Source organism: Petromyzon marinus, chromosome 8 (genome assembly GCF_048934315.1).
Source record: "Petromyzon marinus isolate PM22_M1 ecotype Great Lakes invasive population chromosome 8, UKy_Petmar_22M1.pri1.0, whole genome shotgun sequence".
Lineage (NCBI taxonomy): Eukaryota > Metazoa > Chordata > Hyperoartia > Petromyzontiformes > Petromyzontidae > Petromyzon > Petromyzon marinus.
The window spans coordinates 10,506,305-10,520,485 of NC_133674.1; the positions used below are offsets into that span (position 1 = coordinate 10,506,305).

The 14,181-nt window shown below is 54.1% G+C and overlaps 1 protein-coding gene and 1 long non-coding RNA gene across 3 annotated transcripts in view; one reads left to right on the forward strand and one right to left on the reverse strand.

The window, feature by feature from the left end:
* Positions 1 to 14,181, forward strand: part of ZCCHC7 (zinc finger CCHC-type containing 7) — a 214,516-nt gene that overhangs the window by 174,773 nt on the left and 25,562 nt on the right. The window lies entirely within an intron of this gene.
* LOC142924106 (uncharacterized) lies at positions 1,088 to 6,010 on the reverse strand. The gene is made up of 2 exons (XR_012941265.1): positions 3,079 to 6,010; positions 1,088 to 3,026 (listed from the first exon to the last, which is right to left on the reverse strand). It is a non-coding gene; the product is annotated as an uncharacterized LOC142924106 (long non-coding RNA).

The following is a 14,181-nucleotide window of genomic DNA, read 5'->3' on the forward strand; positions in this document are numbered from 1 at the left end:
GACACTCACGCAAGCGGGCTGCTGCGGCAACGCACCGAAGGCTTTCGTCCCCAGTTTAATATTTTTTTAAATGATTAACTAGCCAAACGAGAAATCATCTAATACGTGGCGTGTACTCACAACCGTGTGTGTGTGTGTGCGAGTGAAGTTGCGCGCGCGTTCACACACAAGTTTAGCCCGTTAGAATCATGACGCGAGAGCCGTTAGCGTGCTCGCAAACCTTCCGATTCAAAAGGAGGGCTGCCAATTCTTAAACCTCTTTTGCAGTGCAATGATTTTTTTAAGCTAATCACGCCGCTTGGTGCATATTTTTTTATAACGGAATTTTTTTGCCTTGAGAATCGGCACCCGTTAAAAGGATTTAAACTCGGCAGCCTGCCGCTTAACTCTGTAGGGGCCTGGCCAGAATGGATTGGTGATCACCCACTCGGTCTGGCACGGCACACGAGGAGGGGTGGTGGCGCCAGCAACCTTCCCCGGGCCACCGTCGCACGAAAGATCACGCACCGCAGCAGGCGCTCATCTCGAGGTTGAGTCGACCCAAGGGAGGCCCAGATGTTGCTCAAGGCTGGGGATTTAACCCAGTGCAGTACACCGACACCGAGCCACCACTGTCCGCACGCGCTCGCGCAGAGATCGCGCTTGCTGGAGAGCATTCGGCACGTGCACACGCGCTCCCAGACACGTGGCCAAGTTGGCGTTAGCGAGCACCTGTCGCAGCCCCCACTTTAACGAGGGGGGGGGGACAGTGGAGTGGTCAAACCTACACATGCCCAGTCGCCTTTGTTTCCCCAGACATAAAGCTGTTAGTTTTTGTCCGAGTCGACCTAGAGGAAGCTCTGGCCTTTTTCATATACGAGCTGCCCATGGTGATAGGAATTGAATGCAGGTCACACTCGAAGCAATAATGCCACAGCACCCGACGCACACACGCACATGCACCACACAGAGCAACTGGCAGTTGCATTCCCTGTATCTTAATTTTTTCATTAAGTCAAAGAACCATTGGCTAATAATGTCAAGTTCTATCTATCTGTGAAATCAAATCACTCGGAAGAGGAAGTCATAAAAATGCGTCCAGACAATGCACTGCAGAAACGTGTTAAAACGATCCGACGGCTAAGAACACGTGCTGTATAGGGCACATTCACATGGGTATTAACACCGTGTCACCACTGGCTCGTGTGTTCAGAGTGTTTCGTCGCCACTTGCTCGCTAAATTAATGATTCTTGTTTTTCATCGGACAAACGACTGCATGGGCTTTTGCGGGTTTTGCTTTTTATCGATCTCCGGCTGTTTTCTCTCCACGCGCTGGGAGCGAAATTTCAAACCTCGTGCCGAGCAGCACACGGCACAGCCTGAAAACACATCCGAGGGACACTCGTTGTGAATGGCCGAGAACCAAGAGAGCCAAACGAATGTAACATGTCCTGAATGTTACTACAAGTACCGTGATCAGGATGAATGTCGCAAGCCGGCTTGCCAAGATGCCTTGTGCTCCCCCTGCTGGAATATTTTTTTTGCAAACGCGGCCCGTTTCCCGTCAGGAAACTGGCCGTGACGACGAACGAGCACCATCGTCCCACATGATCAGGTGGATCTCAGTACACACCACGAAGTGCACGCCACAAATGAGCCACACAATACCCTGCTGATCTCGTCAAAGAGCGTGAGCCATCACGTGACCTCCGGTCATCCTCACAACAGTAGCGGCTTTTGGCTCGCCATCGAAAAAAGACGGTCACCGCATTGCGCGCTATCAGATGCGCTTCTGCGGCCGTCTGGAATGCTCTTCCTTCCGATATTAGGAATCCACTGGAGCTATGCACTTTTAAATCTAGATTGAAATTTAATTTCTTTAGAACTGATTTTTGTGTTTAGTTTGTTGTTCTTCCCCTGCACCGAGGTATTTGTACGTGTATACGTAGTTGGTGTATACACACACAGCGGTCTAACATGAAGCAGTATGTAGTGAACATTTCATTGTCTCCCTGGTCAAACGAACCATGGATCAGTGATCATGTTTCTTTGCGGCTCTGAAGCACTGATGTAAATTCCACATTCTCACGGTTTGGGCCAGTCTTTCCCACACCTCCGATTCCCTCTGATTGGCACGGTTGGCTACGTACGGCGCGAAAGGAAGTTCAACATACATAGGTACACCTACACGGCAGTTCTCTTTGCGTTCCACCACTTTGTGGGCGCCGAGTCAGCGGCCGCGCGGCACTCCTCTTTGCACTGCGGAGCGGCGTTGGCCAACATTTGCCAACGATAGCGGCCAAGCTCAGGGACTCGAGAATCGTGTGGCTCACGAGCTCAACCCTGATGACGATGTTGAACCTCCCCCCCCCCCCCCACCACCGACTCTCTCTGCTCCCCCCACTCATGCTCACAAACACCGGGGTGGGAGGAGGGGGTCCCACGACTCCCCGTGCGGGGGGCCACGCGCCACGCTCACGCGTGGCTTCGCCGGCCGCCGCTCTCGCTCGGCAGCCCGCGTCCGCGCCCGTCAAATGTGGCGCTCGTTTGCGGTTTGTTTGACAAAGTGGACGGGGCCCGGAGAGGAATAACGAAGCTCCGCTCGCACGCACCGGAGCGCGCACGCCGCCCTCCCCGTTGCAGACTCGCGAACACCTGGATGCAAGCGGAGTGCGTGAACAAGGAGGGGGTTTGCGTTCCTTTGCCGCAAGACGCCGGTCCTCCCTTCACAGCTGCGTTTTTTCAAACCGAAATTTTTTCTCGTGAGCTTTTCCTTTCGAAGTTCCCTTCCTAGGATCCCACGTTGATTTTTCCAGGGAGTAGACTCGTGAATCGCTGCAAGCAATCACGTGATCAGTGAATTGATCACGTGACTCCCTGGAACACAGGTTGTCATGCAGGTCGGCAGTGATCGTTATTCCTTGTGAATCGTCCTCTGTACCCTTTTCAGCCACTTCCTACTTTCTCTGCATCTCAGTGCTGCTGCAGCCGCAGCTCAGTGCTGCTGCAGCCGCAGCAGCACTGAGCTCTGCAGCTTGCTGCAGAGCTCAGTGCTGCTGCAGCCGCAGCAGCACTGAGCTCTGCAGCTTGCTGCAAACACTGCTGCCTTGCAGCAGGGAAACTAGCTTCCTCCCTCAAGAGCTTCGTGTGCAGGCCGTTGGCATTTGCACAGCACGAACGGTGACCCTGCGTCTCACCGAAAGACGTAGGACCATTACAAATACAATTAAAATGAAAGTAATAATTCTTATCCACATTCTTTCGGTCTTGTTTTAACACCTCAATCTCTGCAGTTCTCACTCCGCGCATAATCGCATTGGACTTAAACCAATTACGTCTCGCTCTTTAATTCCCATTCAGAATGACTGCTTTAATTAAACTTCGTGTGCTCATATATACCGCCGTACGCTAATGCACTTACTAATTTCAATATCCAGGCGCTTTACATATCAAGTGCCGATGAAATGTTTTGGAAACGGGGTTCATTCCTATTGATGGGATCAGGAGGATTATGGCCCTTGCCACAGTAATGTGGAGTTTCCAGAAGTGACTCATGGAAGCCAATGGAAAATGTATGCCACCCAATGGCTCGTCGATATTTGACTTCTACGTTGCTTGTTTTGGTGTTGTTACTATATAAGGGGAGCGGTGGTGTTTAGTGGTTAACGACGCGAGCTCGATTCTCGCTCACGGCCAACATCGGTGATAAATATCTGAACCGGTCCTGGGTCTCTTCGAGGTCCACTTAGCCTTAACATCACCACTGGGCAGATAAAGGTGGCTGGGCGTGGAGCTAGCCACGTACGATGGAAACACTGGCGCAGCTCATTGAATAATTCGCGGCGCGATTCTCCCAAACCCTACAGCAGCACTTGAAACCGCACATTATTAGGACTGCGAGATCTCGACTTTTATCGCCGCTAGCCCCACGTCGCATTAATCCCCGCTATACCACCGCAGAGGGACGGCGGAGAGGCGGAGGAGACAGATGGAGACGCAGACGCACGGTGACTCGACATATCCGCCACCGCACGACGCGCGTTAAGTGCCGTGTGCCGGGCACTTGGCGAGATACGCTTTCTTCTCCAGAAGCTCGGCTCGGGTTTATGGGCCCCAACTGCGGAGAGCGAGCGGAGTGACGGCGATGGAGGAGCTGGAGGGACCCGAGTCTCCCGCTCCGACTCGCTCGCTCGCTGATGCTTTGCCCGCCACTTGGCAGGCAATGATTAAACCGAGTCGTGTAAGCGTGGCGTGTTTTACCTGTCGTCGACGCTCTCCGCAGCCGACAGGGAGTCTCAGGGAGCACTTCAGAGAGGGGAATGGCTTCTGCCGGATGCGCCAAGAATAGAAATAAGGCCCCCGTGTCTGCGTGGTGTTTTCTAAATTCCGTAGAGGGAATAAGCAGATTGATGATGACAATTTTTTTAAAGTCATAATGTCGTAGGCGCATGTGCACACTGACGTGGAAGCTATTCAGTCCCTGAGCTGGCAAGTGGAGCTTCCACATTCCGTTTGGTCATGAGCATGTGTTTATGTATGTTGAACTTCTTTCACACCGTACGTAGCTAACCACGCTAATCAGAGGTGCGCGGGAGAGAAAACAAACTAAACACAAAAAAGCAGTTCTGAAGAAATTAGTTTTCAATTTACATTTAAAAGTCGCATAGCTCCAGTGGCTTCTTAAAAGCACAACCACACTCGGCGTCCTGAGCTCACGGCCGTCCAGTGCTGGACCACTGCCGTGCCTGGCCACAACCCAGCCGTGCGTTTGGGCCGCGTGCGATTCACTGCCGCCCTTGTAAAGTTGGGTCAAGTTGGGTCTTGTGGGCAGCAGGCAGCATTCTCAGTTCAGTGGTTTTCCCATTGAGGGCCCAATCAGCGACGTGGTTCGGCAAAAGTCATTACCAACGCTTGTGCAGTCACCGCACTGGGGCCGGACAAAAACAATCCCCACGGCGCGTCGAGACGTTCCCGACGCCGCCCGTGCTTGGCTAAATTGATCGCCTACCTGACGTTAACGGGGGGTAATCTTATCATGAATATATTACCGTGAAAACGAGTGGCCAGTTAGAACCCAGTAGGCTTCTCATCTTCTTTAACAGCATCAGCAGCAGTCAAGCCATCATCAGCAGCAGCAGCAGCGACATCAGAATCATCAGTGGTATCATTCGCTAGAAACATCAGAATCACTGGCAGCAGCAGCAGCAGGATCATCAGCAACAGCAGCATTCACCAGATCAGTGAGCCGACGACCAGGATGCCCGGATTCAAATAAATGGGCAGCGCTTAACTGGGTCCGCACAAACCGTGGAAGATGTGGGTACCGGATGTACACGTGGCGTATCAGAGACTCTTTGCTGTGTGCGACTCTGGCTACGGAAGTCAAAACCACTGCACCACAGAACGGGCGTGGTGGGTAGGTTGGGTGTATGTGCAGTCCGCCAACTCTCGTATAAAGCAATTGAATGGCTCAATCAATGACACCTGAATTACACCTGAATCTCTTCACTGTTGATCTTCATTGGCCATGCAAAGGAAGAAGACGACGACGACAACAGCACTGTCGGCATCAGCAGCAGCAGCAGCAGCAGCCCCACCTGACCTTCCCGTGGCCCCCGCACACAACCTGTTTACTGCAAAACACACGGGCGGTGGGGGAGAGAGTGTGGTGGGAGGGGGGGAGAGTGCGGTGGGGGGGTGGGGAGAGTTTTGCCACCACCCCCAGGGGCTGGCGGAATTCGGGAGCAGGACGTCCTCGGGCGGCGTAAACAGCGGCGAGAGCGGCGCTTGGGTGCCAGGCGGTGGCCGCGTCGGAGATCGTAATCGGCCGCGTCGTGTGGAAGTTCAGGAGTTCGCCGGCGACGCGCCTCCTGGCGGCGTCTTGGCTCCGTCTCTCCGTCTCCCCCGTTTGCACGCTCGCTTTGTTTCTTTCTTGGTGTCGTCCCGGCCCCTGTTGAACCCCGCCTCACCACCGGTGGTGCTGAGGACCGGGCCGGCTCCTCATCAAGAGCATTGCTCCCCCCCCCCCCACCCCCCACCCAGGGAGGAAGGTAACGGAGCTTCTGGTGTAGGTTGTGGGCGATGAGCTAGGTCGGCATATGGGGAGTTGTGTGCCTGGGTAGGTTATTAGGTATCTAGCTGGCTGGTAGGTAAGTTAGTTGATAGGCAGGGTGGATGGCATCCAGACTGGCTGGCACACAGGCAGGTGGATGATGGGTGGGAGCTATGTTCAGTAGGGATCCAGTTGGCTTGGTCGGCAAGTCGTAATGTATGTAGGTTGCCAATTGGGTGGTGAGGTGGATTAGTGGGTGGTTGGGTGGGCATGTAGGTAGGCTACCTCTTAGTCCTGCCAAATGGGGGTGTCAATCTCAGTGTGATCTACCAAACCCTACATCGAAATAATTGCAGTTTTCGCTTGTATTATTTTACTTATTATGACTCTTTATTACACCGGATAGCGTCACTGAGTCTCTCTTTCATGAGAGAGTCCTGCCGAGGTTTTTCAGGAGGAGGCGATGCTGCTGCTGCTTGCTGCTGTGCGTAACCCCAATTGTGTAATTTGCAGGTAGAGTTTTCAGCTTCGGGATGTTTGGCACAATACCAGTTCCATTTTTGTTACTGTGGCAAGAAACTGGAGAACCCAGAGAAAGGCGCCCTGAGTGAGGAATCGAACCCAGGCGCCTTCTTGCTGCGAGGCAGAGGAGTTCCCATTGTGCCGCCACCCTGCCGAGATAAAATAAAAATGTGTGTGTGTTTTTTTTTAGACGTGCCTGTGAGCAAAAATGAATTACTCTGTAGAACTAGCGCGAGGGTCGCACACTGTTACCAGCGCAAACATCACGTCGTCACGTTATCACGTTTGCGAATGAGTCTCTCTGCTTCTGGAGTCCAGGGCGCATGGCCCTTTGTGGGAAGCCAACGGTGCTTCTTCTGGAGACTGGGCCCTGACGTGGGAACGTGGAATTTGCACCGCTCGCTCGGTGCCCCCTCCCCCCACGGGACGTGAGCGCACAGTCCCCCAACTGGTGGCTTGCTCACACAGTGGCAATGCCGCCGCTGTTGTCGTGAAAGCTTTGGAACGCGGCGCCCTCGCAATTTCTCGGCGAGTTGGTGAGCCTTGCGAGCCTCATTCTGCCCATTCCATGCTCCCTCTGGTGGTGGTAATTGGATTTATTCTTTTTTGAAGCCAGAGAAGTTAAATGATACAAATGTACATACTCGTCATCGTTGCCCTGTAATCTGCCGTACCATGTGACGTTGCACTGCGTCATCACGCCGTGGTTGCTGTGTTTAGGAGGTTTGTGCCAATGTCCGACACTTTGTACGCATTTTGCTTTTAGCTTCATGACAATGGAATAATTTGTCTCAATGAGCTCTCTCTCTCTCTCATCTGGTCAGGCGAATAATATTGCTCGCCGATAATTACGTTCCATCTGGCCGGGTGGCTCGAACGCAGAGCGAGCGGCTCGCAGCCGCAAGGTCGCGAGTGCCGATCCTGGTTGAGGGTTGACTCGGATCATCATCGTCGTCCTTCTGGGGCCGATAAAATGGTTACCACTCTACAGGGAAGTCAACAAGTGGATGTTCCATGGAGAGACTCACCCCTGTCATAGGAATGTGGAATCGCCACCCCCTGGCTCAGGGCTTGTATATGCTCGTTTGAGCAGCAGGAGGTCACTCGGGCTCGTATTTATTTTTAGCAACTGCGTATCGCTGTGGCTCGAGTGCTTGATTCACTCTCCCAATGCAGGAGTTTTGTTCCCCGGTCCGGGGTCCGCTCGGCTCATCTTCTTGATTTGGTTGTTAAAACGGGGGTACTACTTTGTTACATTCACTCGTCATCAGTGGCCGTCTCATGTGTGTAAACTAAGCGCTGTCTTGAGAATGTGGAGAATTCCTACCCTGGCTTGGGTGCCACCAATGGAGATGAGCACCCTACGTCGACGCTGACCGATTGGAGAATGAACGGAGCGCCGCGTCTGCCGTGAGGCGGGATGGTAAAACTCGCCGTTGGAGCGTTGGAAGGCAACACCACCATTGCGTGCTGCGTAACGTGTGTCAATGTAAAATAACATCCTCTTCAGTTATCTCTCCGTTGGCTGGCGTTTGGATGAAGGCCCCTCCATCCTAACCGAACTTGAACTTTCTTCCTCCTCGCGTGAAGTCATCAATCAGCCTCTTCCTTTCTAGCCTTCTCTGAGGGGAGGGGTCCCTTTTCCAGCATCCCCGGCCCTGCCAGAGCTTCCTTCAGCAACCACTCTCACCTCTGGAGGACGTGCCCAATTTCACATCTCCTGCCTCTCCCGTATCGTTACGATGTGGACCTGCGTGTCTTAGAAAACAAATACACAATCGAACCCTGCAGTTCACTGCTGCCCGAAGCGTGGACTCACAAAGTGGCTCTCGCCCGGGTCAATGAAGGACGTTGAATTGGAACAATACTGCCGTTTAGTGTTTTATAATATTTCCTTATTAAATAAGTGCTCATTATTAACATGTAAAATCAAGCTTCGAATAAGGTTAACAATGCAATGAAGGAGAAAGGTATTTAAAGATGTCACTTTTAACATTTTGTCCGTCAAACATTCACTTACACCATATCGGGGTTGACATTTCCCCGCGCAGGAAAAACCTCTTAGGTATCAACGAAGCTTTCACCCTTTGCGTAATATAGAGCAAGTCTAACGGGACGAGCGATTGTGAATCGTAACAAAAAAAATACTGTCAATTAGCGTTCCTCTGCAGCCGACGGCTCGGTGCGCTTGACTCACAATCAGAAGGACACGCGTTCACTTCCCGGTCGGCGGTGCGGCTCGGCCCATCGTCAGAACGAGCACTGCTCTTTGGGAAGTCAACAGTGGCCGTCCTGCGGAAGAGTCCTAACCTGCCTCCAGCAGGAATGAGGAATTTCCACTCCCTGGCTCAGGGTTCGCCCATTGTGCGGCGAGCGGCCGCCGACCCTGGCCGCTCGCTGGGAGCTCGGAGACGCTTTGACTCGCGAGCAACCCGTTTTCCCGCGGTCGCCGTTGGTCTCGCGATCGCGCGCTGAGTGAAGCCTCCTCCCCCCCCCCCCGCGCTGGTTTTCGCCCGGACCGTTCCCTTTCCTCGCACCTTCACGGGACCGGCGACGAGAACAGCTGGCGCTCGATCCGAAGACCCCCTCCCCCGCGCGCCCCCTTCTCTCTCTCTCTCTTCTGCAGCCAAAGGGATAGCGGGGGGGGGGGGATGGGGTTGGTGCGTCTCGTGACTTTGGCGCTCGTCTTACCTACAAGGACGCCGACGCGTATAAAGGCACCGCGATTTTTTTTTAGCAGCAGCAGCAGCAGCAGCGGCAGCAGCAGCAGCAGCGGCGGCCATTCAGGGACGGCGCGCGCGGGTTTAACAGAGAGCGCCCATTGTGCGCCGTTTTATGGCTCTCAGCCTTACACGGCCTTTCTTGACCCCGTGCCCTTGGCTGACAAATCTCATTTCCCCCATTCAGCGCCGCGGCTTCGGCTAGAATGACTCGACCCTAATGTTATGGAATATGCTAAGCCTGCGCCGCGGCGCCCCGAGTGCGTTATCTGCCCGGAAAACGCGACCCCCGCGAATTAAACTGGGAATTAAATGCGGGGCTTGGGCAGTAACCGGGCACGGCAACGCCGTGTCGCCCCTTTGTTATTGAGGTTAACGCTTTCCGCTTGCCGGTGGGGGGGGGGGGGGGGGGGGGGGGGGGGCAGTCGGTGGATGGAAGTGGGGGGCGGCGGGCGGTGTTCAGAAAAAAACAACTGAACAAAACCCGCCAGCCACGCCTTGAATCTGTGCGTGTGGGGTTGGTGTGGGCGGGTGGATGGGAGACGGACGGGAGATGGACGAGTGAATCCGCCGAACATTCTCCGACCTGTCGGGAGCGGCAGTCGCGAACAGATGAACGATCATTGGAAGTTTATCCGGGAAGGCCTTACCAGGCCGAGACTCTCAGAAGTTTTGGTCAGTTCCTTTTGGCGCGTGTTTGTTGTCTCGCGGGGGAGCGGGCTTAGGGGGCGGGGGGGGGGGCATTGCACCTGGAGAAAACTCATTACGCGGGGGGGGGCGGGGGGGAGGGGGCAGCGCTGGAAAAACAAAATCCGCACGGACAGGTCAGGAACCCACTTGCCGTACCGCGGCCATCTGGCCACCGTGCCGTCCCCAGCTGCTTGGGAGTTTGCACTACGCACGGCGATCCCTGCACGATCCGCCAACCCCGCCCCCGAGCACCGCTTGGCGTTGCGGCCGCGGCGCTCGCTCGCTCGCTCGCACGCGCATGTTATAATTCAGTGGGGGACGCGAATGCAGAGCGCAGGCATTTTCCGAGCCATTAGTTTTACAGAGGCGATTGCTAAATCACGGTTAACAGGAGCCGGGGGCTCTCCGCGGCGGCCGCGGCCCGGGCAGGCAGCTCCGCGAGAAGCGGCGGCCCGCCGCTCCCACGTGCCGGCAAAGGGGTTAACGGAGGAGGAAACCTGCAAGCGGCGACCTGCTCCGCCCGCCTGCCCGCCTGCACGCTCGCCGGCTTCCACACTCGGCGCTAATGGCGGGGGCTGTGGCTTTTGAGCGCGGAATTAGCGGCGTTATCGTGCCGCGGCCAGACCGTGCCGGGGCGCCCCTGCGTGACCGTCCTACCGGGCCGCCCATGAGGCTGAGAGATGGTGGGGGGGGGGGGCGGGGGTGGCGCAGGAGGGGTGGGGGGGGGGGGTGCAGGAGGGTGTAGGGTTGAAGTGGAGGGGTCTCGTGAACGGCTAGGAGAGAGGAGGGTGGCGTGTGACGGTGTACTGGGTGAGGGTGTACTCGCGGAGGAGGACTTGGTGGTGTTGGTGGTGGAGGACGTGGTGGTGTTGGTGGGGGGGGGGCGGTGTTGCTGTTTAGGTGGTGTCGCGGTTAGCGAGCCACGCTACGAACCCGGCGACCCGAGTTCGATTCCTGATCACGGCCAACACCGGCGACGATTATCTGAACCGTTCCTGGGCCTCCCCTAGGTTGACTCAGCCTCAAATGAGTACCTGGTGCGGTGTTTTTAACATCGCCACTGGGGAGACGAAGGCGGCCGGGCGTGGTGTTGGCCACCAACCCCCTCGTGTGCCGTTCTGGCCTTCATAGGTGTTCATGGACAGCACTTGCCCTAACAGTCTGTTAAAGACTATATGGGGGATCTTTTTCTTTTCTCTTTAGGTTGATGGGACGGTCGTGCGGTGTTGGCCTCTGGAAGTTGCAAAGGGATTGTTTTGTTTTGCCACTTTTCATTTTTGCGAGGGTTCTCTGCCACAGGGCAGGTATTACTCAACACGTACGCCATTTGTACCTTAACCGTCAGATCATACTCTTTGGTTCTTTCGGTAAAGTCACGTAGGTATAAAATAAAATAAATTAAATCACGACGTTTCGGGCGCAACACAAGCGTCCGTCATCAGGTGGGACAACCACAGCAAGAAACATTTGCTGAAGTGTTTTATTGCTGAAGTGTTTTATTTTATACGTACTATGTGACTTTACCGACAAAACCAAAGAGTATGGATCCCTGCAGTCACGAAAACTTCAAATCTAGATCGGACGATCACAGTGTACATAAGCACAGGCCACACTGTTTATCCGCACACTAGAGTTGCAATAATAGTTTAAAGTAATGTTGTTAGTTGTGTTATTATTTACCCGGGAAAACATCAGCCGGTCTAAAGACGTTCTTCATTCTGCTCCTGCTTTAGATATTCCTGCATAGAATTGGTGGCACGTTTGTTGGAGCACCTAGTGGGACAATCGGCTGACGAGTTCCAATTCCTGATGGGACAATCGGGGTCACGAGTTCCGATTCCATTTGGGGTCGACTCAGCTCATCTTTTATCCGAGATTTAAAAAAAAATCGGTGGCGTCGTGCGGGAAATCAACAGTGGCCGTCCTTGACAGAGACTGAGGCCCAACCTTTTCCTCGTCATGTCACCGTCATCTTTACCAAATCCACAACTGAACCCATTTCTCTAGTATACAACCACACACAATTCGGACGTTGCGCGTTGGGCAGCCTGTGTACCACACATTTCACGCAGTCTGTACGTGTCACACGTGTAGCTGTGTGTATGCTGGAAATGCAACGCGGGGGGGGGGGGGGGGTTGGGGGGTGTGGAGGGAGTGTGCGGCGTGTGCGTTTCGCACCTTCACCCCGCGGCACGATTTCCACGCATCCCTTCGTCCGAGAGATGGTACGGTCCGCCGCCGCCAGCTCCCTCTACTGGAAGCAACGCGCAGTCTTAGCGCGAGCCCGGCTCGGCCTCCGGGGGGGGGGGGTTCCGTGCGACGCGGCAAAGGTAATCGGTCGTCCCACCCCCTTACGGACACGCGGTCTGGCCGGCCTCACTCGACCGCGCAGAGGAGAAATTCCCAAGCACACCTTTACACCCAGCTGTGACACATGTGGTCGATGGCCATGAAACCCCACGGTAGAGCATTGCTTTTAGGCCCGGCCTCTTGTCCAAAACAGAGCGACAAAGACCCGGTCCGTACGCGCGGCTCTCACCCGGCACAATGTCCACGAGCTATGCTTCATGTATTTACGTACCATCTTTTGAACTTCTTTCGCACCGTACATAGCCCACCCGTGCTATTTGGAGGTGCGGGGGAAGGACAACAAACTGAACACAAAAAGCAGTTCTAAAGAAATGAATTTTCACTCTGGATTTAAAAGTGCATAAGCTCCAGTGGCGTTCTAGTATCGGAAGGAAGAGCGTTCCAGACGGCCACGGAAGCGCATCTGAGACCGTGCGATGCGGTGACCGTCTGCTTTGCCCTCCCAGTTTGAGGCAAAGACAAGGGCCGCTTTTATTTACCAATCCCAGTATTCGCCACTCTTATCAACGCCACCACTGCGCAGTCGGGCTCCATGCACCCCCGGCTCGATAAGCAGAGCTGCCTGTGACACGATGCAGTCCGATTCTGTGCCAGTCTCATGAGCTCAGCTCGTGCGGCAACGTCCTCATGAGTGATCCTCAACCCAGAGTGACATTGTCCAGCCCAGCAGAGACTTGATGAATAGCAGCATTAAAAGTGTTTAAAATTATTTTTTACAATATACTAGCAACGCACATGTCGTCAAACATGACCGTCCATCCCTCCAGCCAGCCAGCCAGCAAAACCTTTCCCTCAATATATTTTAGTGAACACATACTGAGCAGGTCGCAAATTATTTCCATAAGTTACCCTGCCTGGCTCGTGTGAGTTTATTGGGCTCACCCCTCCCAGGCAAGAGGGTAGGGCAGGGGGAGCAGGATCTCGGGCCGTCCTTGGCCCTCAATCAGACCTCCTCGCACAGCCCGGCGTCGCCTGTGGCACGTTACGGGTGGCGTGCCGCGTGCGGCGGGCGGGGCTTGCGCGAGTCCGCGGGGGGACGCGGGCGGGGAGAGGGCAACCCGTCAGCCCGTGGCCATTTGAATTACAAATGGCAGTACTTGTGTTAGCATGGAAATGAAGACACTATCGCGGGGCCGATTCCGCGCTGTATCGCGCTTATTTACCATCTGTGCACCTATCCCACACTCTGCTCCACTGAGCCTCGCCCGTATAATGTAAAAGTTTTAAATAAAAACACGCCAAACACGGCTAATGTTTTTTTAACTGTATAATAATGTGGATTATTTTATTCAGATGGCCGGCCAAACGATGAAACCATTCACTCGGTAATTTGCCGCGTGGTATCACGGAGCGACAGATATTTCACGTCCCTTTCACATGTTCTCGTACAAATAAATAAATCGAACAAAATTCAAATTAAATTTCTAAAAGTTTGCTCGCTTATAAATACGTTTCCAAATATACTTTTGCGTTTATAAATAAGAGTGCGATAAAGTAGAATTCAAGGAACGGAATAATAGACTCCTGTGTGAGAGTCACCACGTTATCTATTAGGTTTTGTGCCTTTCGTAATTAAATGTTGGGGAGTGAGGGCGAGAGTGTTTGAGTGTGGGGAGCGGTAGTGTAGAAGTTAGCATGCTGCGCTACAAACCCAGCTACCCGAGTTCGATTCCCACTCATGGCCAACACCGGTGATGATTATCTGACTCGGTTCTGGGCCTCCCCGAGGTTGACTTGGACTCAAATTAATATCTGGTGTAGTGTATAAACATTGCCACGAGGGAGACAAAGGTGGCCGGATGTGGTGCTGGCCACCTACCACCTCTTGTGCTGTATCGGTCTTAAGA